This window comes from Pholcus phalangioides, unplaced genomic scaffold, assembly GCF_987345545.1.
Source record: "Pholcus phalangioides strain wild (caught in Gottingen) unplaced genomic scaffold, Ppha-v1.0 ptg000003l_1, whole genome shotgun sequence".
NCBI lineage: Eukaryota > Metazoa > Arthropoda > Arachnida > Araneae > Pholcidae > Pholcus > Pholcus phalangioides.
The window spans coordinates 36,731,998-36,758,258 of record NW_028301596.1 but is presented as its reverse complement, the minus strand read 5'-3'; the positions used below and the strand labels follow the sequence as shown (position 1 = coordinate 36,758,258).

The window sequence follows — 26,261 nt, the reverse complement described above, 5'->3', positions numbered from 1 at the left end:
GAGGTGAACTGAGAAAGAAAAGTCGTCTGATCTCCGCCGCGACGCGAACCCAGGCCTTCTTGCAAACCGAGCAATCATCCTACCATCTACTACACCACTGGAGAGACATGACCCTGCCTTCCTTATTTTATGCACTGTGGCATGAGGCGCTGGAGTAGAGGCAGTAGTAGTCTCTCTTAACTTCAGCAAATGAAGTGGTAGAGACAGATGAATTTTTTTTTTCTTTCTCAGCACAATATATCACGGAAACAGATATTTCCTGGATATTATGCCGACGTGAACTGGGAAAGAAAATTCACCTGATCTCCTCCGGAATACGCCACACGCCACAGTGCATGGAATAAGGAAGACAGGGTCGTGTCTCTCTCTAGTGGTGCAGATGGTAATAGTTTTCCCGGTTTGCAAGAGGACCTGGGTCCGCATCCCGGCGATCAGATGACTTTTCTTCCAGAGTTCGTTCGGCATAATATACAGAAAATATGTTTTTCTTCATATATTGGGCTTAGAGAAAAAAAACCCCCTTTCTTTCAAACCAAGCATAGCTCAGGTCTATCGCCATGAGTAAATTTTTACCTGGTGAGTTGTGTCGGAAGTGTGTGTGTACGTAACAGTCTGAATGCGTATCTACTAATACAAATACAAATACAAATACCACGCCACAACAGGCAAATTGCCCAACGAGGTGGCTGACTTAAGAACATCATGGATCCCCGAGCCATTTTTTGGAGGCCCTACCTACTACTGCTACACCACAAATGCACCCCCCCCCAACGACCCCCCCCCAACGAATCAGTGCATGCGGGAATGTGCGTGTACGTGTAGTGCAACCTGACGTAAAGTTTGTTTCGGTGTAATGTTTGTTATGTGTAGTGCTGCCATCTGCCACCAGTTTTTCAAACTATGAGTGAAGTGTTATGATTGAATGATTTATCGTTGTAGGACTGTTGCTCTCTGTGGCGAGACTTTTTAACGGGGAGATCGGCTCGCATTTGCGCCTTGAAGTTGGGAACCACAGAAAACCAACTTCAGCCGACCACCACTGTGGGGTTCGAACCCGGATCCTCGCATCGCGAGTCCGTCACTATAACCACTCGACCACCACAGCGGCAAACTGTTGTGTGTCGGGTTTTTCAGTGCTGCCATCTATATTTTAGAAGTGAATGATAGAATATTCTTGCCGTTGTAGGCCTGTTGCTCTCTGTGGCGAGACTTCTTAACGGGAAGATCAGCTTGCATTCGCAAGTCGAAGTTGGCACCACAGAAAATCAACTTCAGCCGACCACCACTGTGGCACCGGTGAGGTTTGAACCTGGATCCTCGCGATACGAGTCCGTCACCGTGACAACTTGACCACTACAGCGGCTAGAAAAGAAAAAAAGAGAGCCGTCTATCTCTCTCTTTATTTATAAAGCATTCAGTTTTTCTGTTAAAAATTCTAATGAAACTGGTACGTTTGTCCTTCGCCCATATGGCCAGTTAAGGGAAAGTCACTCATCTCAAGCAAAACCTTTGCCCTACACGACTCTGATATGATCAACAATTCTCTTTTGCAACGGTGTGTAAAACACAACTCATCACCATCGAGTGTATACAATACTTTTCACTGACTATGAGGCCATAGGTCTAAGGATCGAATCCAGTTCGCGTTAGTCAAACTATACTTTTAGGGTTATCAATAAATGGAATAGCTTAACTCCGGGTCGTGAATTCTAACAAAATTGACATGTTTTTGGAGGAGAGTACGATAACAATAAATCGTGAAGCTATATATATATACTTAGAATAAGACCACCATAATTTTTTATGAGCATTAAAAATTACTTATTATATTAATTATTAGTTTTTTTTTTGAATATATGCTCTTATACTGGATCGCTGTATTTTTGGTATATTTGACATCCATCTTTTTTCAGCCACCTCGTTGGGCAATTCACCTGTTGTGGCTTATGTGTTTGCATTTCCATCTGTAAAAACTTATGAAATTTAAATTTTCAATAATAATCAACTGCTAAAAAAATAATGAAAAATTATCTCGTTGTTGTTGAATATCTCTTGGTGCTTTTATAATTGCTCGAAGCTAAAAAATTATTACTTACATTTTCGAAATGCTTCTATCCAGTCATTTCCAAGGTGATTTTAAACAATTATGGATATTGCTGGCAATCATCATAGTCACGGAAGGTCATTGATCTGTAAAAAAATAATTGAAAAGATTAACTAAGTACTCATAAAATGATGCACTAAAAACTAAAGCATTTATGACTGCTTCTAAACATAATTAAGTAAATTTGAAAAAAAGAAGTAAATTATTTATTATTTTAAATATAGAATAATTCTATTATAAATTAGAAATTCCACCAAACTGCAACACTGCTGTACCTAAGAGTGAGCGAAGACGGATTTTAATAACACGTTAATTTCAATTTACATCGCGTATCTCTCATTATGCGTTCATTATTTTAACTAAAGACATCTGAATATTAAGGACTTAATTATGAATGATGTTTGACATACAGATCAAACGAAAAGATCATTCGAATAGTTTCAAACAAAAGTATCGGGAAGAAATAAAAATTCTACTGTTGATTTTGAAAATTAAATTAATATATGAAAAATAAAAATAGAGAAAAATCCAATGTTTTATACTCAAATTAATTTTTTTATTGATTAGGTTTTTTTTTCAAAGTTAATATTTTCATGCCAATTAAGTTTCTTTTAAAGTTAAAAATTTTATGGTAATTAAGTTTCTTTTTTTAAAGTTAAAATTGTTATGATAATGAGACGACACTATTTTTGAAGTTGAAATTTTAAAAATAAATTGAATTTTTATACAGCCTCACGAAAAAAAAAATCTACATATAAATAAGATTTTGCGCCTTTCTTCATCGCAATAAAAGAAATTTGACATTCGGATGAAAATTTAACGGAATATTAATAATGACTGAAATTATTTTTGACACGTTCGAGACATTGCTTAATAGCTGAAGGGTATTTATACTGTTTTTATTTTCAATGTGTCGAATTTTTTTTTTGTATATTATGCTGTGACGATACCATTGCCGATTTTTAGTCAATTAAAAAAAATTTAAAAATATTTCATGCATTCCATTTATTTTTTAGAAATCGAAACCTTGTGAAGTTTACAATATAATAAATAGTCAGTTCTATATATGAGTTATACTTAGCTCCATAACGCAATTCATTTGATCATTTTTGTCGCACCACGGTCATTTTCTGCACACGAGGACTAATTACACCGAACCCTACAATTTATTGCCGATTCCGAACGGCAGGCTTTTTTTATACTCATCGAGAGGTGTGCCAAACTCCTCGGTGTGGGACTCCCTGCGGTAGTGATATTTTTCCGTGGCCATTACACCGTTTCCTGTTGTACCCCTGCGTCAGGAAAGTTTTCTGACAAGGACGAAACGGGTATCGAACTCGCGACACCTCTAAACATCCATTTGGTACTTCAAGCGAGTATCTTATCTACCTGGGCTACCCCGCGCCTAGTAATGCAATTCAACCTTTGGGAACGTGAGTTTCATTAATTAAAAAAAAACACCTTTCGTTTTTTGAAAACTTGTTTTCCTCTGCTCGAAAGTAGGACTTCAAACTTAATTTAGAAAAAAAGAAATTTATTTCAGAGCTTATAAGAAGAAAATTTAATTTTTTTTTTGAAAATCGGGCACACACGTTTAAGGTAGAAGAGAATACAATTCAATTTTTAATTATGTTTTTATATGGGAGAGGTCTAGAAATCATGAAGAATTTTTTTTTCCCATAAATTTGTTGCGGTGGGTACATATACCGGATTTGATGATTCTTCATTATCCCATTCACTTCAAAGGGAATTTCTACATGGCGGCTGCCTTAACTGGTGATTGCGGTAGGAGTATTGTTGTTTCTTTGTTCCCCGTTTTAGTTGCTTTTTTGGCCAGCCAGTCAGCTTGCTCGTTGCCCCACAGGCCAGTGTGTGCTCTAAAACAAGATAGCTGTACATATATATAGAAATGTCCTCTCCACTTGCCAATACACGATTTATTGAAAGACTGGTTATTTGTGGAGATGAAGATTACAAGGAAGAAAATTCACAACTGCCCCCACGGGGACTCGAACCCCGGTCTCCCGCTTGCCGAGACGAGTGCTCTACCATCTAAACTATGGAAGCAGATATAATATTTCAACCTAACCTCACGAGCTATTAGTTGATTGTTGACGCCGTCCATGTACGGTGCCTTTCAACATATATATATACGCTCCAAGGTTGAAATATTCTATCTCCTTCCATAGCTTAGATAGTAGAGCACTCGTCCGGCAAGCGAGAGACCGTTAGTTCGAGTCCCCGTGGGGGAGGGGGGAGGATGAATTTTCTTCCTTTTAATCTTCACCTCCACAAATAACCAGTCTTTCAATAAATCTTGTAAAGATAGCTGTATTTGCATGTTACTGTGGAGCAATATTTTCTTGTCTGTCTACGCATGTTGCTTGATGACAAGGTGTTGCTTATTGCCTTAAGGCTGGATAAGCTGTCCGTCAAGATTTTAGAAGAGTTGTTGAATTTCGCTGCATATATCTAACGTTGCTTTATATATTGCGAGCAACTCTGCCTGGAGCACCGAGTTGCCTGGTTCTAGTTTTGTTGTCCAGCTGTCTACGACGTTGTTTTTTTGTTTTCACAAAAGCTGCGACTGTCCCATCCTTAGTTTTAGAACCGTCTGTGTAATAGCAGTTGGTGTTGAAGTCAAGATTTAGTTCAAGCTGTTCCAAAACCACTTGAGTTGGTGGTAGATATCGGGATGGATGTACAGTACAACCTCTTAATTTTCTCTCGTAGCTCTCGGGTCTCTGTGTTTCCTCTGGTAATCCAGTCATTTTGTTTAGGCAGAGAAGTTTAGGGACTTTTTTGTTTCATATTCAAGCTTCTTGCTGAGGGGGAGGGACGCCAGTGATGACTTATAAATTTTTGGTACACACTGTATTTTCACTCTTAAAAACTGGTACGGGGTAATTTTTTAACTCTTGTTGAGCATTTCCTAATGAGAAATCATACCTCTACGACTGACGGTTGACGAGATAAAGGACATGCTAGTACTTATAGGACACCCTGTATAGCTGATTTGAATTTTAATCATCACAACTTAACACTCCTACAACAACACTTCTACTTGCCAGAACAACACATATTTTATTTACATACTCATGCAATTTTAGTGTTGAGTGAAAGTGTTTTTTTGTACGTCCAGTACTTACTTTCACACCATTAACATTTTTGATTTCAAGTATTATTCTATTTGAATCTTGCAAAAATATAGTGACTCTCGTGTTTGTTTTATATTATATCATTATTTTTGTTGAAATCTTAAAAAAAACAAAAATTTTCAACAAAAATCTACACTACCTATATACATAAATATATCTTTGAAAATGCTATTGAATGCATTTTGTTTCGAATTGAAAATTTCTGTACCGAATACGTGAGTTCTGATATAATTAAAGAATGAATATTTGTATATAAATCTGAATGATTCAGTGTGATATCCACATACACATGCACCTTGAAAGAAGATTCATATTCAAACAACTAGTTACATAATTCTGAATATTCTCAAAATTATTTCAAACGAATATTATTTCCAGAGATACATCGTATTTATTCATATGTTCCGGGAATATTTTAATTAGTGACTTCATGAAAAACAACTCGGTATAACTTTACAGATTTTTCAACAGTATTTAATGCAACTGGAAAGATAATTTTTATCAATTTTCCGAGGCGAAAAATATTTCAACGACAGATTCTCTAAACGAAGTCATTTTTAAAGAGCAAGTGCAAATATAAATACATCTTCCACAACAAGGAAGATGCCAAACGAGGTGGCAGAGCAAAAGGCGCCCATAACAAATATGGATGTCATATTTCTAAAATACAGCAACCCAATCAAAAATTCAATCATCCTTTCTCGCAAGGGCCGGTTGAATTTTCTCTTTCCCACATTCATCTTCGCATCAGCCAGTTGTTAAAAAACTTCGTGTGGACACGACCACCTAGATAACTATGTAATTTAGGTGGTCGTGGTATGGATAGGGGAGAGTGACGTCATCCTCGGATAAGTCGCCATCTGGTGGCAGTGTTAGCAATTACGCGCTTCGGCTCGAGTTAGGTCCGACCGTCCATGAACGGTCACGTTCAGCGCACTCGAGGTCTATGGAAAGATTGAGAATATCGTTGCCTTTCATCTAGTTTTTTTTTTTTCAACCGCCGGGCCGTGGCCCAGTACCGGGCTAACACTTACCATTAATTTCTCGTTATTGTGTTTATGACCGTGCGTTTCATTTACACAAAAGGGATTTACCGGGCCACGGGCATCCAAATGTTGAGAACCTGGACTAGGGCGCTCACCCGGTTAGTGAGATATTTCTAACTGAATGCGAGCATTTTTTTATAAGTATTTATATAGCCTGTATATAGTGCTTCAAAATTCTAATACCCCGACAGCGTAAGTAAGGAATGTTACGGTGCTTAAAGAAAGTGGTACTTTTTAAAACAGTGTTCCTCAACCTTTTTTCAGGCCGTGGGGTCCCCTTTGGACCATATGTTTTTCTTGCGGACTCCCCCTGTCTTATCCTAAAGCGAGACTCTTCATACTTATCGAATTGAATTTAATTAAAAACTAAATTTTTTGATGGTGAACAAACATTTTAAAATAAGATCGATCTCTGTGGAATCGTGGAATCCTGGGCCATTCACGGATCCAGGTGGGCGATTATCGCTCCAAAGAGCCGAATCATATGGGAATAGCGGTAGAACCAATAACGAATCGTATTACATCCGGAACCGTTGCCGAAGGATTATCTGTGGCCGTCGGTGCGCCATTTTGTGTTTTTCTTCGTTCTCGTGAGTTTTATTTCGCCTTTTTTTTTTTTTTTTTTTGGATCAGACACTGCGCTGTTTTCTTTATTTTTCTATATTGCGAGTCCATTCTCTTTTGTTTGATCTTGTCACTGGATTTTTTAGGACTTCCATTGCTGGATTTGCGACACATGAGTGTTTTTTCCTATTTCTCTCAACGTTTTTAATTTTCGTTGTATATTTCCGGTCGACTTAAATATTGTTTTCTCGCTCTTATTTAATTTTCATTGTACTTTCACCAGGTTTGTGACCGTTGCTTTAGTGTCGATAATCAATTTCTTTGCCCACGTGCTCGTATAGGAGGGAATAATTGGTTGTTTCCCGCCATTTTTCGTGGTTTTTCGCGCATCTTTGACATAATTTGGTGAGTTTTTTGGGCATTAGTGTTAGCGAACTTCCTGCTTATTCTCAGTACTTTTTTTTCCATTTTTAATTTTGGGTCCTATTGTTTTAGTGTTAGTATAAATTTTACATTGTATCTTAATAATTTTTTAGGGTTGTGCCATTCTTTATATAGATATATATTTCATGTGATTTAGTGTTGAACATTTTATTTTACTTAATTTTTTCGTACAATCTTTTACGTATATTTTGCATTGTAATGTAATTTACGTTATTTTAATTTCCTGTTAAGGTTTTTAATTTTACTATTTTTTAAGTGTTATTATCTAGTTTTCAGCAATAGTGTTAGTATGCCTCGACATCGACTAGTGTTGTGTAGAGCTTGCGACGGGAGGTTTCCCTGATCTGGGGGCGATAGTAGCTAATAGTTCCAACTGTAACGGGTGTTTGGATAGGGCAAGGTTGGAACTCGAGGTCGAAGCGTTAAGAGATAGAGTTTTAGAGGGCCCGCTTATTAACAAACCCATATCAAGGACGACCCTCCCGACACATCACGTTATATGCATGGCCGTCTCAAAATCATGGGTCCCGGAAAAGTGATGTTTTGGGGGGGCCCCCCCCCCCATACTTAGCTGGAAGCAACAGCTTGCATACTTACATTGACTCTAAGGCCCCCCCCCCGGCTCATGCCCACATCAGTCCATGGGCCAAGTAGCTACTGTTTCAGTGGACCTGGATTCTGAAAGTAGTCATATTTTCTCCTTATCATATTTCATTTGACATCCTTATTTCATCCATAGACATAGAATAAATAATTTATTCTTTGTCTGTGATTTCTTCATAGCTCTCTGTGCGCCCCCTCCCCATTCACCACTTGTCATGGCTTCCCCCTTTCATATATCCCAGGACCCAAAAAGGGGGGGGGCATACGGGTCCAAGTGACAGGTTGAAAATTATTACTTCAAAGTACCGTCAGTTCTAAAAGGGTCAAAGTTTTATGTCGTTTCACAGTTAGGAAGTCCTTTCTGGGACACCCTGTACATAGATACCGTATTATATAGTAAAGTCGCATGCAGAATCAAGACATATTATACTTTTTCCCTGTGACGGCGGCGATCCGGTACTTAGTCCCGTCACTTCACGCACTTATAAATCCCAGACGTGTCACGGACCTAGTAGAAACATCAATTGTGAACTGGAAATTATTCCCCAGGAGCCAAGTGTCACGTTTTCACTTTGGGGGGGGGGGGGTATCCTAATCCCATTTGAATGCTTTGAGCGGATAAAAAACACCGCTCATATATATCCCAGCTTTTTTTTCCCCCATTACCCTACTTTTTCATTCCTTATATACGTATATACACTGTTATAAAAGAAAAATAGTATCCCAACGCAAGCCACGTCCCAATCCTTCTAAGAAAACAGATAAATCACTACACAGAGGGAATCGAGGAAAAGTAAAAGTCAGGAGAAGGAGAGAGGAAATCTCGCTTTACATCACTCAAACCGAGCTACGAAAAATGCACGGCAAAAGTTGGTTAGTTTTTTTTTTTTTTGCGTGTGTTTTCCAAGCAATTGCATTTCCAACCTGCTGATGTACACATTTTTCTCCATTTCCTACTTTTCCATTCACTCTTTTCTCTCCTCCCTTTACTTCATCTAAACGTTTGCAATTTTGCTCCACTTTTATTACGATTTTTCTTCTCTCTCTCTCTCCTCTATTTTGAATCTCTCTCTGAGGAATTTCCTCGAAAGAACAAAAAAAAAAAAACGTTCTTATTTCATCCAACAATTTGTTTTCCCGGTAATACAGCATTTTTTTGTTTGTATGTATGTATGCAGTGGGAATACACCATAGTGTTTAGGCAAAGTGTGTAAGCATTATTACACATGTACGTAAATACTTTTGGTCCTGAATGCCCCCGAATAGGAATATTTACTTCATTTTATGTAATATAATTATCTTTTTATTATTATTATTACGTGAAGGGTTCTGAGACAGAGCCTAATATAGCGCGAGTGGTACGATGCTCGTCTTCCAATATGGAGGTGACCACGGGTTCGAATCCCGCCGAAAAACATCAGAAACAAGTTTTTTGTTTTACCGAACCTGGAACGATCACCTATAGATGGCGCTTCATTTCCCACCCAACTCCACTGGTTGGAAAATGACGTATGGCGATATATGACCGGAGTTGGTGCGCGGTAAGCTAGAGTGTATATATTGTACCTATAGACACTACCTTGGTGCATGATGGGTACGGGATTTTAAGAATCTACTGCTGAGATTTATTTGTGCTCAAATGCGAGTATTCAAATGCTATCATGCTTTGTTTGCATGCACCCAAAATTCCATTAAGCGTTCTACTCTCTCTCATACGTAAGATTTGGATGAAAAATTCTATTTAGCTTTATATTTTATCAAATGCTTGAAATTTTATTAAAAATTCTATCACACACACAATGTTTGTGTTTCAACTTTATTAACTTTCGTTTACAAAATTACATTAGGTTTCCTGTACAAAAATACATTAAGTTTCCTGTAAAAAAATACATTAGGTTTCCTGTACAAAAATACACTAAGCTTTGTATACAAAATTATTTCGGCCCCTGTATACAAATTTCATTAAGAGCTTTGTATACAAATTCCGTTAAGCTTACAAAATCATCAAGAGAAGAGATTTATTGTTGGATATCATGCCGAGGTGAACTCGGAAACAAAAGTCACTTGGTCTCCACCGAAAGGGCTGAGGAAAAAAATGCCGTCCATCTACCTTTACAAAATTATGTTAGTGTTTTAATACAAAATTCTACAGCGTTTTTGCCCTCAAATGATTGAGATTTATATACATTTGAAATGCTATTAAGATATACATTGAAATGCTTGAGATATGTTTTCAAAATTCTCTTAAGTGTTTGACTCCAATTTTGGAAATTTGTATTAAAATTTTTAACAAATTTTGCCTACACTAAATTTCTTAAGATTTATGTATGTATGCATCCCGCGAATTCTAATAAGATACATATTAAAAATTCTACCAAGGTTTGCTCCAAGATTTGCATTTACAATTCTAGTCAGCTGAATATTCAAAATTATAGTAAACTGTGTGGCAAAACTTCTAGTAAGCCATGTTATACTCAAAATTCTTGTAAGCTATATATTTAAAATTCTTCTAAGCCATGTACTCAAAATTCCACAAAGCTTTGCATTAAATTACTTATTACTAGAGTTAAAAATTCCGTTAAGCTTTGCACTCAAATTCATGAGATCTCATTCGAAAGTATAATACGCAATTTATTCAAATAATTTTCATTTGAACTCAAAATTCTATCAAATTTTCAATAAGCGTTGTAATTTCAACGCTTAATTTCAATAAGCGTTGTATACAAAATTCTGTTCACCGTTGTATGGGAAAATATTCTATGCTTCGTATTCAAAAGGAAGAAAAAACTTTTAATCCCGATGTTAGGTGTTGAAAGTGAGTGGAAAAATGAACTTCCTGAACCAAATACTTACGGGACACGGATCACTTGCAGAACATCAAAACAAACACTTCGGGGAAACCCCTGATGCGCGTTTTCTTTGAATTAACCGAATGCCACGTACACCATCTGATATATAGGTGCGAATATTGCATGAGCATGAGAAATCAAATAAATCTGAAGAACGAGACCGTAAAACTACCAGCATTACTGAAAAACAAAGCCGCAAGACAATTTATGATTAAAATAATGGAAGAGGCCTCAGCAAGATATATATAGCCTATAGCGAGGCGGAGGGTGAAACAACACAACAAATTAAAGAGGCAAGAGCCATAGTAGATACCAATCCAAAATCTCTAAAACTGTCTTAGTGCCATGACAACTCGAATTTTCCTGAGTTTCTTGGTTTTGAAATAGTGTTGATTTGCCTATAGATTTGACATTAATGTAGAATGTGATCCATATATTACTGGCCGTATTTCTTTGTATGTACAGTAATACCTCGGTTTTCGGTGGCTAAAAAAATTGTCTCAGTTGCCTTAGATTTCGTCGGCGTGCTCACGTGACCTCGTTGCTAATTTTCGTTCTCCTGTTCAGTGTGGCGTTGTTTCTCATTGTCTGAGCATCACCCCTCGCGTCTAGCCAAGCAATTCCATGGGACTAAAGAAAGTTCCTACAGCCGGCAGCCTTTTGAAGAAGGCTGCAACTTGTTTAATAATAATGTCTTGCCTCATTTTAGACAAATCTTAAAGAGGCGACAGATGCGGACTCCCCTTCGGACAGCTTTCATGTACGACATATGGCCTGCGATATGGGTAACGCTTCGATATCTCCTTGAGATGGGTGTGTCCGGTCTTTCAACGTACGACATGGGTCAACTGAGGCTGAAGTTGGTCCTAGTGCCAAAAGACCAAGAACCCCAGATATTGTATGTCGATACTTAGTTGGCCCCTGACCTTGACGAGCGAAGGGAGGGTACATTTTAAAAAGAGGGGAAAACGGGAGGGGGAAAACCCCGCTAAGATAGTGCAAAAGATACCAACGGAAAATACCAACCTGCACCATTTCCCTGCGACCTTTTTACCGAAAGAAGATAAATGGAATCGCCCATCGTGACGTTTCATGACATATCCAGAGGCCAACTCAGCGTAGGTGTACAATAGTGCCTTGGTACCAAAGGTCCTTGGGGGGGGGGGGGGGGTAATTCCTCTTCCAAACAATAATGTCTGCACATCCCTCTTTCCCTTTCTCGCCGTCTTCCATACGCCAAGAGTCTTCAGAAAGGTATATAAAGCCCATATAAAATGTTCATTTATTCTTTACACATTAGTCTTTTATATTCATTTTATATTAATTTCTTATTGTTTTGGTATTAAACGCTATATTTATTCTCTATGAGTTGTGTTTTTGGTATGATTTTGGAGTTTCTAGAACGAATTAATTGGATTTACTTCGATTCATATGGAAATAATTAATTACCTCAGTTTTTGTCGGTTTTCTTATTTCGCCGATTGTTTTCGAACGGATTACCGACGAAAACCGAGGTATCGCTGTACATCGAAATAAGGTATATGCATTTTGCGTATGTTCGGAATTCCCAGCCTTCGAAGCGTCTCAATTTCATATTCTATATTTCATTTACCCTTTTTTCTTTTTTGACAGTCTTATCTTTCAAATCTTATATTTTTTGTGTTTTAATCTGTCGATTTGCATTGTGGTTTTTTTTTAGTTTTTTATGCTTAGAAGATTTTATTTCAATTTCTAAGAATTAACGTTTTTGGTTTTTTAATTTGTATATTTTATATCCTTCATTTTGCTTTCAATCTTTTATGTTTAGTGTTTTTACTATTAATTTTAGTCTTAATGTTTTGTGTTTTGTTTTGTCAATTTACTTTATTTTCATGTGTTTACTTTGAAAAGTTATGCATGCTTGCATGTTTTTGTTGTTGTTAACTTTTTAAGCTCAGTATATTGCTGGGAGTGTTGGGATGACAGAACATGAGAATATATAGATATTTGCTTTGTACAAAAGATCCTGCTAAGGTTTTTATAAAAGATTATGTAGGGCTTTTCTGTGTAAGGTGATTTTTATGAAGAGTTTCATTTAGCTCTGTATTCAAATGCTGAAGATTTGTATTCAAAATTCTGGTAAGCATTGCATTTAAACTCAATTCTTTCACAAGCTCATTATTCTAAATTCTATTAAGCTTCGTACTTAGATGCCTGAAATTAAAAAAAAAATAAATTTGAAATTCTATCAAGTTGCATATACAAAATTAGTTTAAGCTTGTATTAAAATGGTGCTCAAGGCATAAGAGTCTGTTCGAGTTCGAAGCATCGCCATACCTAAATTGGAAATCGAATTCAGATTCGTTTGAACGGCTCGAAGTATCCAGTTCTATTCAGTTTCGAATTATATTGAACAAGTATATGTATAAAAGAGGACTCGATATTTCAATCAATACAAAAAGTACAATTTTACCGCTAAAAATGAAATCACAATAAGATGATATTTTTTTTATCTCTTTTGGTTTCTCATATACTTGGATGATAAATTATTTTCAATTTTCATCAAATTAATAAATCTAAATATTTGATTTGGTTCTGATAATAATTGGAATTAATTCTCAGATTCGAGAAGATATTGATAATTATAATCGGGAATCGGAAACTCCATCGAGTTCGATAACAAATAATTACAAAATTTTTCTCACGTGGAATTATAAAATTCAACGATGCTGTGAAAATTAATCTCAGTTCTAAAAATTCATTTCAATTCATAATTTCATTTTTTGCGATAAAATTCGAAACTAACTTTCGATTAATGAATTATTCACGTTTTAAAGAAAACAAATTCCTCCTAGAAAATTCTGAATAACTTTCGGTGAATAAATTTCATTTTTTAACCGTTGAATAATTTTGTTTTCATAAAAACACAGATATAACGAAACGGAAAAATAAATACAAAAAAAAAAAAAACCAGTGTGATTTGATCTACTCTTGCATTAATTACAGATACATGAATTCAATTTCAGAGCAATCTTAATATTTTATATGCATGTAAAAGGAAAAAAAGGACGAAAAATTCTTATTTCGCGTAATAAAAAGAAATATTTTCTTGTTCAAGTGATCACGTGACTAGAATTCTTACGCACGCATCACAAAGAAAGAAAAGTAATATTTTTGTTTTAGATGAAAACAACGAAAATCACTTTCATTCTGAAAAATTCACAGAATTTTCCCTAAAAGAGGGGAAAAAAGTAATTTAGGATTGGGCAACGTGCTTTGCGCAAAGAAGAAAACATTATATTGTTGATTTTTCTAGCTTTAAACATTAATTTCGGGGAAAAAAATTTCCCAACATATTTCCTAACGTGCATTGGTTTGACAAATATTTCAGAATATACATCATGTTTTATATTCTTATTTCCTAGTAATCATAGATTAAAATTTCCCGTTTTCTCGATTTTTATCCCGGGGGGGAGAAAAGAAAATTTCATCGATTTATATATTTTTTGCTTCAATTCGTTCTGAACAAATGTCTCAGAAGAGAATGGATAAAAATGCGTTATATTGCATGTATTTTTCTGTTTTTTTTATAAAGGTGTCTTTATCTTATCCATCGTTAGGAAATTTTATTTTATATTTTGTGAGAAAGCTTCGGCAATTTGATTCAGACGTTGAGAATTTTCTACTGAAATAAGTCTAACTTAAAACTTGTTTTTTGTGTCTAATTTCCATTATTTTTCTTTGCAATAGTTCAGCTAATTGAATTTATTTTTGAATTTTAATTAGATACAAAAACATATACAAATACAAGGCCACAACAGCCAAAATGCCCAGCGAGGTGGCTGAGAAAAAGACGCCCATAACAAATATGGATATCATATGTTATATGTTTCTAAAATATAGCAACCCAAATAAAAATGCAATTAAAAAAACTAACGAATGATAAAACTAATACATGATAAAGTATAATACAATGCTTATAAATAGTATTTATGGTTGTCTTATCTAAGTATGGACAGCTTTTCGATTTACATGTTACCGTAATGTTATCCCAAAAAATGCTTATCGCATTTCTTCTTAAACGTGTCAATTGTGTTATAATTTATTTACCACCCTAGGTAAGCTATTCATTTATTAACAGCGGATGAATGGCTTTTCAGAGAACGTGAAGAGACCTTTTTAAGAATGAAATCGAGCATTCAATTCCATTTTTTGACTACCACTGAACAATATTCAGGAAACATAAGCTGCTCGTCAATGAGAATTCCCAAATCGGTGACCCTAGTTGCATCCGGGATAGTGGTACCATTCATCTCGTAAAAGAAACAATATTTTTGGGATAAACTTCCCAAAAAAATAATTTCTAAGGGAAAAATAAAAATTAAAAGTTTTATACGCCCGAGAAAATCAGTAAAATTTGCACTTTTGTCTCTCTCTATAATACCGATTTTTTTTCGCGTAACAATGCAATAAAAATCTCTGAGCCATCGGTGATTTCAACTCTTGATTTTTTTATGGTCTTTGAATGTCTGAAATTTAAATTTTAAGACTCAAAATATAAGTAGCGAATAACTAGAATTTAAATTACCGATATCTCAGCAAATTTTTATTTGTTTATTACTGAGTAAATTATGATTGAGGGCTGTGGAAAAATTAACTTTTGTTTTTCACCCGAAGATCCAATTCTATTAGGCTTCACATTCGAAATTCGCTTCACATTCGTATTGAGCTTTGGATGAAAAACCCTTTCACTACCATACTATGAAAAAATTAATTTTTTTTCGTTAAAATTTTTGATCTAATTAATAATTAAGGCCTAAAAACAAAAAAAATTGGAAAAGATTTAGTACACAACAGTATTTAATTAACCTGGAAGTTGACAGTTTCGTCAGCCCTATACGCTTACAATAAATATAAAAAATACCAACTCTTCAAATTTTACATAACAATGAAATTTATTTTACCACAAAGAAAGCTTAAAGTTGTTTTAAACATTTTTTAGAGAACATTTCATAAAAGTAACGTTTAACTGCATCACACTTTTGGGTAATGCAGTAAACAATTTCACCGGCGGCGAAACATCTATACATAACTGAATTTTATTAATTAACTTACTTAAAAAAATAGTTACCCCAAACTTGATCTATCCTATGGTAATCGAAAAGTAGTATACAACGTTTATGCTTGAAAATACCAACACCCAACAACGTATGTATGGAATGTTACGGGGATTAAAGCAGTGTTTCTCAAAACTTTTGATGACGCTGACCCCCCTTGAGGGCGATCCAATGCATCTCGGACCCCTACAGTAAAAGTCTTTTTTCAGCGGACTTCCTTCAGCGAAGGTAAATTTGAAGCACCTTCCTTAAAATCCAAAATGCATTTTGTGTAATTTACATATTATGAATTTTTTTTTTATGTAATGAATTATAATTCCACATTAATAAATGTATCATTCATGCAATGGTAGTGAAAGGAAACGATAACGAGGATCCATTACTAAGTACTCCAGGGGTCTTGCAGACTACAAGTTGGCTTAAAAATTTTATGGTCTTTTAAATTATCGTCCAGAAGCGATGAGGTTAAACTTGTTTTCATTGAGGTTTAGGTAAAAGTTAATTTTTATATTTCCCTAATAATAATAATTTTTTCGATATTCACTCACTACAGATTTTAGCTGTCTTTTCCGATCATTTTTCATATTTTACTCAAATTTCAAAATGAACCGTAAAGTTTACATTCCTTTCTGACACTTTCAGTGGAAAGCCCCCCGTATCCACATGATCATATAATAGAGAATCACACGAGAGACGACAAACAAATAAAATTTTGTTAACTGAAAATAAACATGGCAACTTCATCTGAACCGAACACACCTGCCGTATAATATATGTATATTCATTTATCTCTCGCAGAGAAATTCTTCTCATAAGAGCTTTCCGGTGTTTCGTCACTGAAAAATGCATGAACCCTCCCAGAAATTTCCAAGACAAAATATTCAGTTGTGGATTCCATCCAAGCGCTCAGCTTTCTAACTCGGAAAATCCAAAAATAAATGCATTTCTCGAAACACACCACATTTCAAGGTAAAGAAAACAAGGCCTTGAAATCGACGACTTAACACTAACACGTGGCCGGAAAGTAATTTCAAATGTTCCCGAAAAAAAAAAAGATACATAAATAAGGAGAAATCGTCAAGAAAAAGCCTCGTCTTTCCTCTCTCTCCGTTCTGTAAATTACCGAACTAATATTATCTAATTACTTCAAACATATTTCTTTAGAGTCTCTTCAGGGAATCGAACCGAGTTCACTGTCTCTACAGAGACGACTCCCGAACCAGTAAATTGGTGGAAGAGTTATTCTCCGAAAAAATTTCCATTTTTCCCATTTATACCAAAAAATATTCAATTACTGGCAGAATCAGGAATTCGAAAGAGCGAGTAAAAATAATGATAATTAAAAAAAAAAAATTCAGAAAAATCTATTTAAATGTATCTTTTATCCGAAATTAAATCAGTTTTAAACGCAAATTTATGCGGGTATATGTATGTTATGTACAGATGGGAAACAAAAAATAGCGGCGTTTTGGGATTAAATACCGTGTCAAATTAGAGATAGAAGTTTGCGATCTAAATAAAAACACCGAAAAGAGAGAGAAATAATTTTTATCTCTCGGTGTGGGAAATGCGTTATTTAATTTGTTTTATTATTTATAATGCGTGTGTGATAATCTTTTTCCATCCCGATGGGAAGTGATGGGATTTTATTACTCGGAATGTTCGTCCCGAGGTTCCAGCGATTCGCAAAAATGCGTATCGTTTGATGATGAAAAAAAATAATAATAACGAAAACTGAACATTATTATTGTAATAAACATGATAATGTTTCCGTCAAATAGCGCCTTTCTACTTTAACGTTAAAGTTAATCAATATATATTTTTTTATAACTAAGGTTAGTTATCTGAGGATGACGTCGCTCTCGTCTATCCATCCGAAGGTTTTTAACAGCTGGCTGATGCGAACATGTATTAAGGAAAAAGAGAGAAAAGTCAACTTCTCTTGCGGGGGAATTGAATCCACGTTCTCTCATTTGCCGGGTAAGCGCTCTAAACTACAAAAGCAACGGATATCTCAATCTTTCCTTAGAGCTCATGTACTGAACGGGACCGTACATGAACGGTTGGACCTAATTCAGGGATCTAATCCTCGGATAAGTCGCCATCTGGTGGCAGTGTCAGCAATTGTGAGCAGGGTCCGACCGTCCATGTACGGTTTGCTACAACTCACATGAGAGTTGTGTGCAAAAGAGTGTTTTTTTTGTTTTTGTTTCAAACTCTCGTGTGCTTAACGGACCATAAGGACACGAGCTCTAAGGAAAGATTGATATATTTATTGCCTTTGTAGTCTAGTGGTCTAGGACGCTCCCCGGCATAAGGGTGTGGGCTCGATTCCCGGCCAGCAAGCAAGCGCGCGCGTGCGCACACGCACACAGAGAGAGAGAGAGAGAGAGAGTTGGCTTTTCTCTCTTTCCTAAATACATCTTCGCCGCATCAGTCAGCTGTTAAAAGGATATAATTAATATCTGCTATAATCTAATTTATAATGATGGACATCATTACTACGACTACTAAACCACACATTCATCTCGTCCGCATTCCTCTGCGGAACTTCTAATGAATTGGTACATGTTGGAATGTGTAGTGAACCTGACGTGGAGTTTGATTCTTTGTAATGCTTATTATGTGTAGTGCCGCCATCTGCCATCAGTTTTTCTAACTGTGAGTGCAGTGTAATGATTGAATAATTGTATCGTTGTAGGCCTGTTGCTCTCTGTGGCGAGTCTTTTCAACAGGGAAATCGACTAGCATTCGTCCCTAGAAGTTTCGAAATCGCACTTAGGATGCTCTTTTGACCAAACATCTGGATGTTCGTGTGTCCCTCAAGGAGACTAAGACTAGGCTACTCTACTGTACATCGTCAGCTTTTTTTCCATCACGAGACTGAATTTTTTTTAAAATAATCCCCAGTGGGGACAAAGCGGATGGGGGGGGTCACAATCGGTTCATTATTTTGCTGTCTCCCCCAGGAAGAAATAATGTCATCAGATATAGTCTACTCTTCATATTAAAAATTCCCCCATTAATATCATTTGAGCCGGACTGAAATCCAAAAACCCGGTAATCATCTTATCTTTGTTTTACGCCGGACGAAGCTCTACCGACTGGGAAACCACATGGTGAATTTCTTTGTCAGTTTACTGAAATTTTTTGAAAATAAAATTCTAAATTTTGTGATAAATTAAAATTCATCAAAAATTCCTCAGAGACTTCACACAAAATTCACCGAGACGTGGATGATATTTCATGCGGCAGTTTCACGAGACGGGGAAGGTGGTGGTGGTACATCACACCCGGATCATGCGACAGGAAATTAACAGGTTACAAACGACGATCCTCACTATCTAGTTTCCAGGCAATGGAACATGTTGGTACATCGTTGGAAGAAAAAAAAAAATCCACCGTGGACCGAAACAAGAGCACGAGCAAGTTTTTGAAGTATGACGACGCTTAAAAACACGATAAAAACTGCCGTTAAAATAAATTTACATTACCAGTTTTTGGGGCGATGGCGTACGTTAAAAAGTACAACGGGAGAACGGATATAAGGGGCTAGGGTTGAGAGAGAGAGAGAGAGAGTTTTACCTTTCTCGGTATACTCCCTCTCCACCATTTCTCCAGGACGCCACTGCCTGCTTAACAACAAGGAGGGAAGGCTCGGGCCTCGTTTTATTGCCCATCAATCTTTGAGTCTTCCACATGCTAATCCAGACAGGCGAGAAAACGAAAGTCGGTGGAAAAGTTGTGGAGGTGGATTTGATGTGGAAGCAGAGGATGGCCGGAGAAAAAGTAGAAGGATGCTGGCGCCAGGCCATGAATCAATCCTGCCTCTCCGGATGCATGGGAGCAGGAGGACCAATAGTAGAGAGTGAGAGAGAGAGAGAGTTCATCGTCTTGGGTTCCAGTGGTTAAAGTGCGTTCGGGCGTGTGTATCCATTACCAAGAGCAGTAGAAAAAAGAAGAGCAAGGATGAGGACCCTCTCCCCGAATACCACGGCCATCCCTCCTAGATGCTAACAATCTCCATTAAGAAGTCGATGAACAATGAACAATGGCTTCGATATCTACCAAAAGCCATGATGCCAAATTTCTTTTGAAAAAAAAAAAGAAGGACTGCGGGAATAAAAACTGTTGCTCGCATTTTCTTCTCCCATGTGAATTTCGCCTTTCACAAATCATCGAATAATAACCTCGTGGGATGTCGAGCACTTAATGCCAAAGGTAATAGATATAAGACAATGGAGGAGGAGCGGAAGAGTAGAGAAAAAAAAATTTGGGAGAAAAAGGAATGGAAAACATTATTGCTTTCTTTCGTTGATTGTTTAGTACATGGCCATTACTCGCTCCGTTTAAACTTGAAAAATAAAATAAAAATGTTGTTGGATTCCCACGAGCTTTTGTTTAATTTCAAGATATAAATGGGAAAACATTTTCCTTTTGAATTTATATACATATATATATATCGTCTTAAGACCAGTTTTTATTATCTATCATTAATTGAAGAACGTTTTATTTCAGATAGATACACGAGATGCATTTTTGTCTCGTATCTATGTATTGCAAGAATTCACGAATAATGCCGGAAATAAGTAAAATATTTACGGTTCATTCCAAAAGTAGTATCAGTAAAAAATAGGGAAAAAATTAACTATGATTATCAGAGTGGCATGTCGATAAAGTAATTAGGAAAGAAGCAATATATAAGGGAAAAATGGCGGAAAAACCATGATATTGGCGTGACACCTAAGTAGAATAAATAGCAAAAAAGCGATATCAGCAAAAAAGTATAGAAAAAATTAGCTATGATATTAAAGTGGCAACTTAGTAAAATAATTAGAAGAGAAGCAATGTGAGCAAAAAAAAAAAAAATCAGCTATGATATCCATGTAGCACCTTAGATAATAATTAGGGAAGAAGCAATATCCGAAAAAGTAGAAAAAATAGCTTGATATTGGCGTGGAAATCTCCGTAAAATAATTGGCGAAAATTAAAAGTTTTAAATTTTAAATGGTACACAATTAAAAAAAATGTCAAACATGAGTTATAGTTGAAACTCTTCGGGACGAAGTCAAAAAGTCACATACTATTACTAACCGATTTTCGTATTCATTACACTGATTTAATTATAAAAATTATCACTTTAGCTCGTAAAGTAGATTATCGCTGAATTTTGATGATGCTCGTATAAATATCAAACAGCTTCAACTAAATAAACACTCTTTCTTAGAAATAACGTGGATTTGTTTCAAGGGGTCTGATAACTATTGAGTATATAAGTTTATATATAGTCTATATAACTTTGGAAATACTTTAATTTTAAAGAGGCGCAACAGCGTTTATGTGTTCAGCCTGTTTTCTGATGGATTTTGTGCAACAAATTTGTTAAGGCTCCAGTCTTAAATCTTCAAAACCGTCATCTCTTCATTTACAACTTGGAAATACGGGGGAAAGAGATGACTAGTTGTGATTACTCCTTTGTAACAGGCTATCCTTCTTTTATCTCTTTTGTGTTTTGCTCTACTCTTTAATATATTTTCTTTCATTCAAGACGAAGGGAAATGAACAACTGAATCCAATTGGAATTTTTTCCTCAACTTTGCTCCATAGTAACTACCAAAGACAAAGCTAGAATATATATTTCTTCCATTTCTTCTTAGATTAGAACGAGTTGACTAGTTCATATCAGTAAAGCGATTTGAGCTTTTTTCCGAAGAGAGCTATGCTTCGGCAAATGCAGCATTTTTATGCTCATCTTCCTTGCAAATACAATCACACTCTATAATGGTTATTCGCTCCTCATGCAACTACATTAATCGCTGCATAGTTAATCTTTCATTGTGTTAATATGTTGAATCTGAAGCAAGAAATTTTTTTGTAACAACACATTTTCCCGATCCCTAGAGTATCGTTATACAGGTATTTTACTGCTACTGCCACCACCACTACTAAACCACATGTGCACCTTTTCCATATTCCTCTGCAGAATTTCTAGAGAATTGGTACATGTTGGAATGTGTGTGTACGTGTAGTAAGACCCTAAAAAAATATTTCTGCGTAATGCTTGTTATGTATAGTGCTGCCATCTGCTATCAATTTTTCTAATTGTAAGTGAAGTGTAATAATTGAATAATTGTACCGTTGTAGGCCTGTTGCTGTCTGTGGAAATACTTTTTAACGGGGTCATCAGCTCTCATGTAGGTGTTTCACTATATTTCCAGAGCTTTCATCAATGAAAGTTTAGAAAATCCTTTCTAATGTCTGCATGCAAATGAACAAGTAAAAAAGCATAACATAACAAAAGAAACATTCGGACTAATCTGACCAGTTTCAGTTTTATCGATGCAATCTTTCAAACAAGCACGACGATTCTTTGCGGCATACACGATAATAAGGCATTTATCTAAAAATTACCGTAATTCTGTATCAAGTTAGGAATATCATTTTTGTGACTAACCTGTGAAGAGAAATTGTAATTCTTAACCATGAATTCGGATATATTTAATCGTTTTCGTGGCACAGTAGAAATCACTAAATCCCCCAATAACACGCCATATCTTTTTTTTAACGAAGTAAAGCTTTCCTTCGATTCTCAGCAGGTGCCAAGTATGGTGTTGTAGGAAAAAAATTTTCATTGAGAAAAATCATCTCTGCAAAATATTTGGGCCTGTCAAAGTTAAAATAAGGCGAGATATCTCGTCAATGTCGTTTAGAGGATTCATGAAAATCATTTATTCAACAATATGTTGTTCTACTAGTATATGCTTTACACGACTATCTGTAGGGAGAGTTCTCGGTCAATTCTATGCTTAACACCCCTCCTCTATTAAACCGATTTCACCAGAATCAAAGAGGAAATATAGTATACTTCTACACCATCATTAATCATCCTGATTAGAACCCGACGTTTCAACGAACTTTAATCGACCGATAACTACTCCGTGTTGGGTGTGTCGAGTTATCCCCCCCCCCCCAACGTACCCCTACCGACAATAATAAACTTGTCCGCAATTCATCACTTCTTGAATATTGCGGTCAAAACTTTAGCCTGAGCCGCAGATATTTCAACGTCATCACAATATTGGACGGAGGTACTCCCCCTAATCCACGGGGCTCTGGCGGATTCCGGCTACTTGTCAGTTTACCTACCTACTCCAGATCCTTGTCAACGGGACCTGGAAAAGGAGGAGGATACACACCGAAAGAAAGACACTTTCTCCTTTTATCCCCAATATCCTTTCCACGAAAAATCTCATTTTCTTGGTCGCGAGGAGATCTTTCACACGGAGGACGTATATATATACGGAACAAGGACTATATGTCCTGGAAGCTCGGTTATACGAGGGTATACGTATATATCAATAGACATTAATCAAAAGACGCAATTCATCAATCATATCAGCAATCTGAGGTTCTGTTCTCTTTTATCTTCAGTATCATGATGAGCATGATCGGAATTCAGTTATCAATCGGATCCATGATTGATATATTTTCGGATTATTTCGTAAAAATTCCCATTGAATTCGTATTGACAAATTCATGAAAAATGACCCATTATACTTTATAATATGGTGGAATTTTTTAAAGATTTAGATGTTTATATTTAATAAGGAATTCTTGAAATGTTGTTTGGGCCCATAAAAGGTATACATGTAAGACGTAGGAGGGAAAAATATTAATATTTTGATGGATGACATATTAAAGCATCAAGTCGATTCAGAAATTATATGTTACCGAGAATTGTTGGTTATACAAGATAAAATATCGAAAAATAAACAGATGTCAGTGCTATGAAACACATTTAAGAGTGATACAGGGTGTCCCAAAACTGACGGGCCCATATGAAAAATGAATTTAAAAAGAGAACGGAAAATGATAGGTCTTTTCACACATTTTATTGCATTGTGCCTCAGGAAACTGTTAATTTTCAGGTCAGACTGACTTTAAAAATTATTCACAAATTTTTGTAGAAGACGGCGCTGCAATCTGATGAAAATATATGAGGGATATTTTCAAAATATCTGCCATTTCCAATAACACAACAACACTATATAGTCCAATGAGAAAATTCACAGAAACCTCCCCGTAAATGTCTCGGCCGGGGTCGCCCGAACTGTATTCAGACAGAATTCGGAAATTGGTTGCAAAGTTCGTTAACAAATGACGCTTCGAAAGTCTGAAGATTGAAATATAGTATAGTATATTCAAAATCTTGGTCAAGACATTTGCTCGGATATTTGTGAATTTTATTCTGACGTTATATGTCACTGTGTGCGGCCGATAGTGGATATTTTGAAAACATCGTATTGCATAGTCCCTCCACCCCGTCCCTTAAACTTCATGCAGCACCTTTCCATTCCAAAAAAATTTTAACTTATTTTAAAATTCTGTCCGATCGAAAATTTACTGTTTATCCGAGCACAATGCAGCGAACACGGTGCATTTCTATCACTTTCCCGTTCCTTGTTTATTAATTTTTAAAATGTAGTACAATTTTAGGACACTTACATACCATCCATCTACACCACCAGAGTTTCCCAAACTTTTTGTTCCATCACTCCGTTCTTCAGAAATTTTTTTTCTCTCATCACCTCTGACTCGGTAGCTTCTAGCTTTTATCGCCCCCCCCAGAGCATTCCATTGCCCACCAGGGGGGTGATAATGCCCACTTTGGGAAACAGTCATGTATACCATTATTATTGCAATTAATTTGAAGGAAGGTCCACACGGTTCATTTCAAAATTTAAGTAAAATATGAAAAGTAATCAACAAAACCAAAATTTCGAGTGACTAATCTTCTTAAAAATCATTATTAGGGGAAAACATAAAAATTAAACTTCGTACAGCCCCCCCCCCCCCCGTGAAAAAATTGTCAGTGGAACAAATTCGGGCCTCTTTATTAGCACGGAAGAAATTTACAGCGTAACAATTGAATGAAAATTCCTCGAGATATCAGTTATTAAAATTCTTGATTTTCGCGAATATTTGGAAATTCTGAATTTTTTTGAGACAGTTATTTTAGCACAAGATTTTAAATCACCATCACTGGTATCGTGTAATTTTCATTCAATTGTTACGGGGATAAATTTTTTAAAATATAATATATAGAGATTCGCTAATCTAAAATTTTTTGATTGAGCAATTTTCGTTGGGCAATTTGCCTGTTGTGGCGTTGTATTTGTATTTGTATTTGTATAAGTATAAAAACTTCAATTATTATATATATTTTTTCGAATAATCATTTTTGTTCGATTCAACTATCACAATTCTCCTCATTTGCTAATAATTCTTCATATTTTATTTGAATTGTAAAATGAACCATGTAATTCATATTCCTATCGGACCCTTTTGTGAAACACACAGTATAAAGACATTTATTTTCGTCAATATGTTCATTTATTATGGTAATTTATTTTATTCCCTATTTCTCATTTATATATTTACTAACATAACATAAGATAAAATCGGTACTCTATTCGTATACACCAACTAAAAAAAAAACTTACATTTGATTACTGTACCTACTCCATTTAATATATATTCTTAGAATATTTATTGACATTTAGAAGATAAGCCTAAAGAAATTCAGATAAAATTCGTATTGATTGATTTGAAAAAAATAATAATATCAAGAGCACTATTTGTGCATTATTCCGTAGAAGAGAGTCAATCCCTTATCCATGAAATTTATTAATATCGGCAAAAAAAGGCAACTTTTCGAATCGTTCTTGTTATAATCCAATCGATAGTTCAACGTACATCTTCATATCCGGAAACTTTTCGAGAAATTTTCTAAATTTAGGGAAAAGAGCGTATCTTAGATAAAAAGAAACGCTTCGAGGGCAAAACTATTGGATTGTAATATAAAATATATATGTATATAAACTGAATAAAAAAATAAATTTGGATCTAGAAAATCCATTTTCCAATATCCAAAAAATATATATATAAATATTAAAAATATATATTCCGAGATATTCTTATAATTCCAACATTTCTATCCCAATGTATTTTCGAGTGCATTTGTTATTATCATTTTTTTGCATGAATTTTTCTCATGTTTATTAATCTGAAATGATCTCTAAGGTATGCGATGAATATGTACTAGAAAATAAATAAAATAATAGAAATAAAAAAATAGGTATAAGTATCTAAGATATCACGATGATGAGGGAAAAAGAGACAAATGTTACTAGTAAATAATGAACTCTTGGAAAGAAGAAGAAATAATATATTGGAAGAAGTTTTTGTGAAGAAGCACATGAAAGATGAATAGTTAATGAGATTCTGAATGAATAATTAGACACTAACATGAAAGTAATAACTCTTCGCCTTGAAGGAAATAAAATATTGGGGGCAAAATAGAAGAAAAAAAAAATGGAAACGAGAAAAAACGAGAG

The 26,261-nt window shown here is 35.5% G+C and overlaps 1 long non-coding RNA gene across 1 annotated transcript in view; it reads right to left on the bottom strand.

Moving 5' to 3' along the window:
- The window catches only part of LOC149088478 (uncharacterized), a 197,830-nt gene that overhangs the window by 22,140 nt on the left and 149,429 nt on the right, over nucleotides 1–26,261 (bottom strand). Inside the window, exon 5 of the long non-coding RNA XR_016195405.1 lies at nucleotides 2,097–2,190. This is a non-coding gene — a long non-coding RNA (uncharacterized LOC149088478). The remainder of the gene's footprint in view (nucleotides 1–2,096; nucleotides 2,191–26,261) is intronic.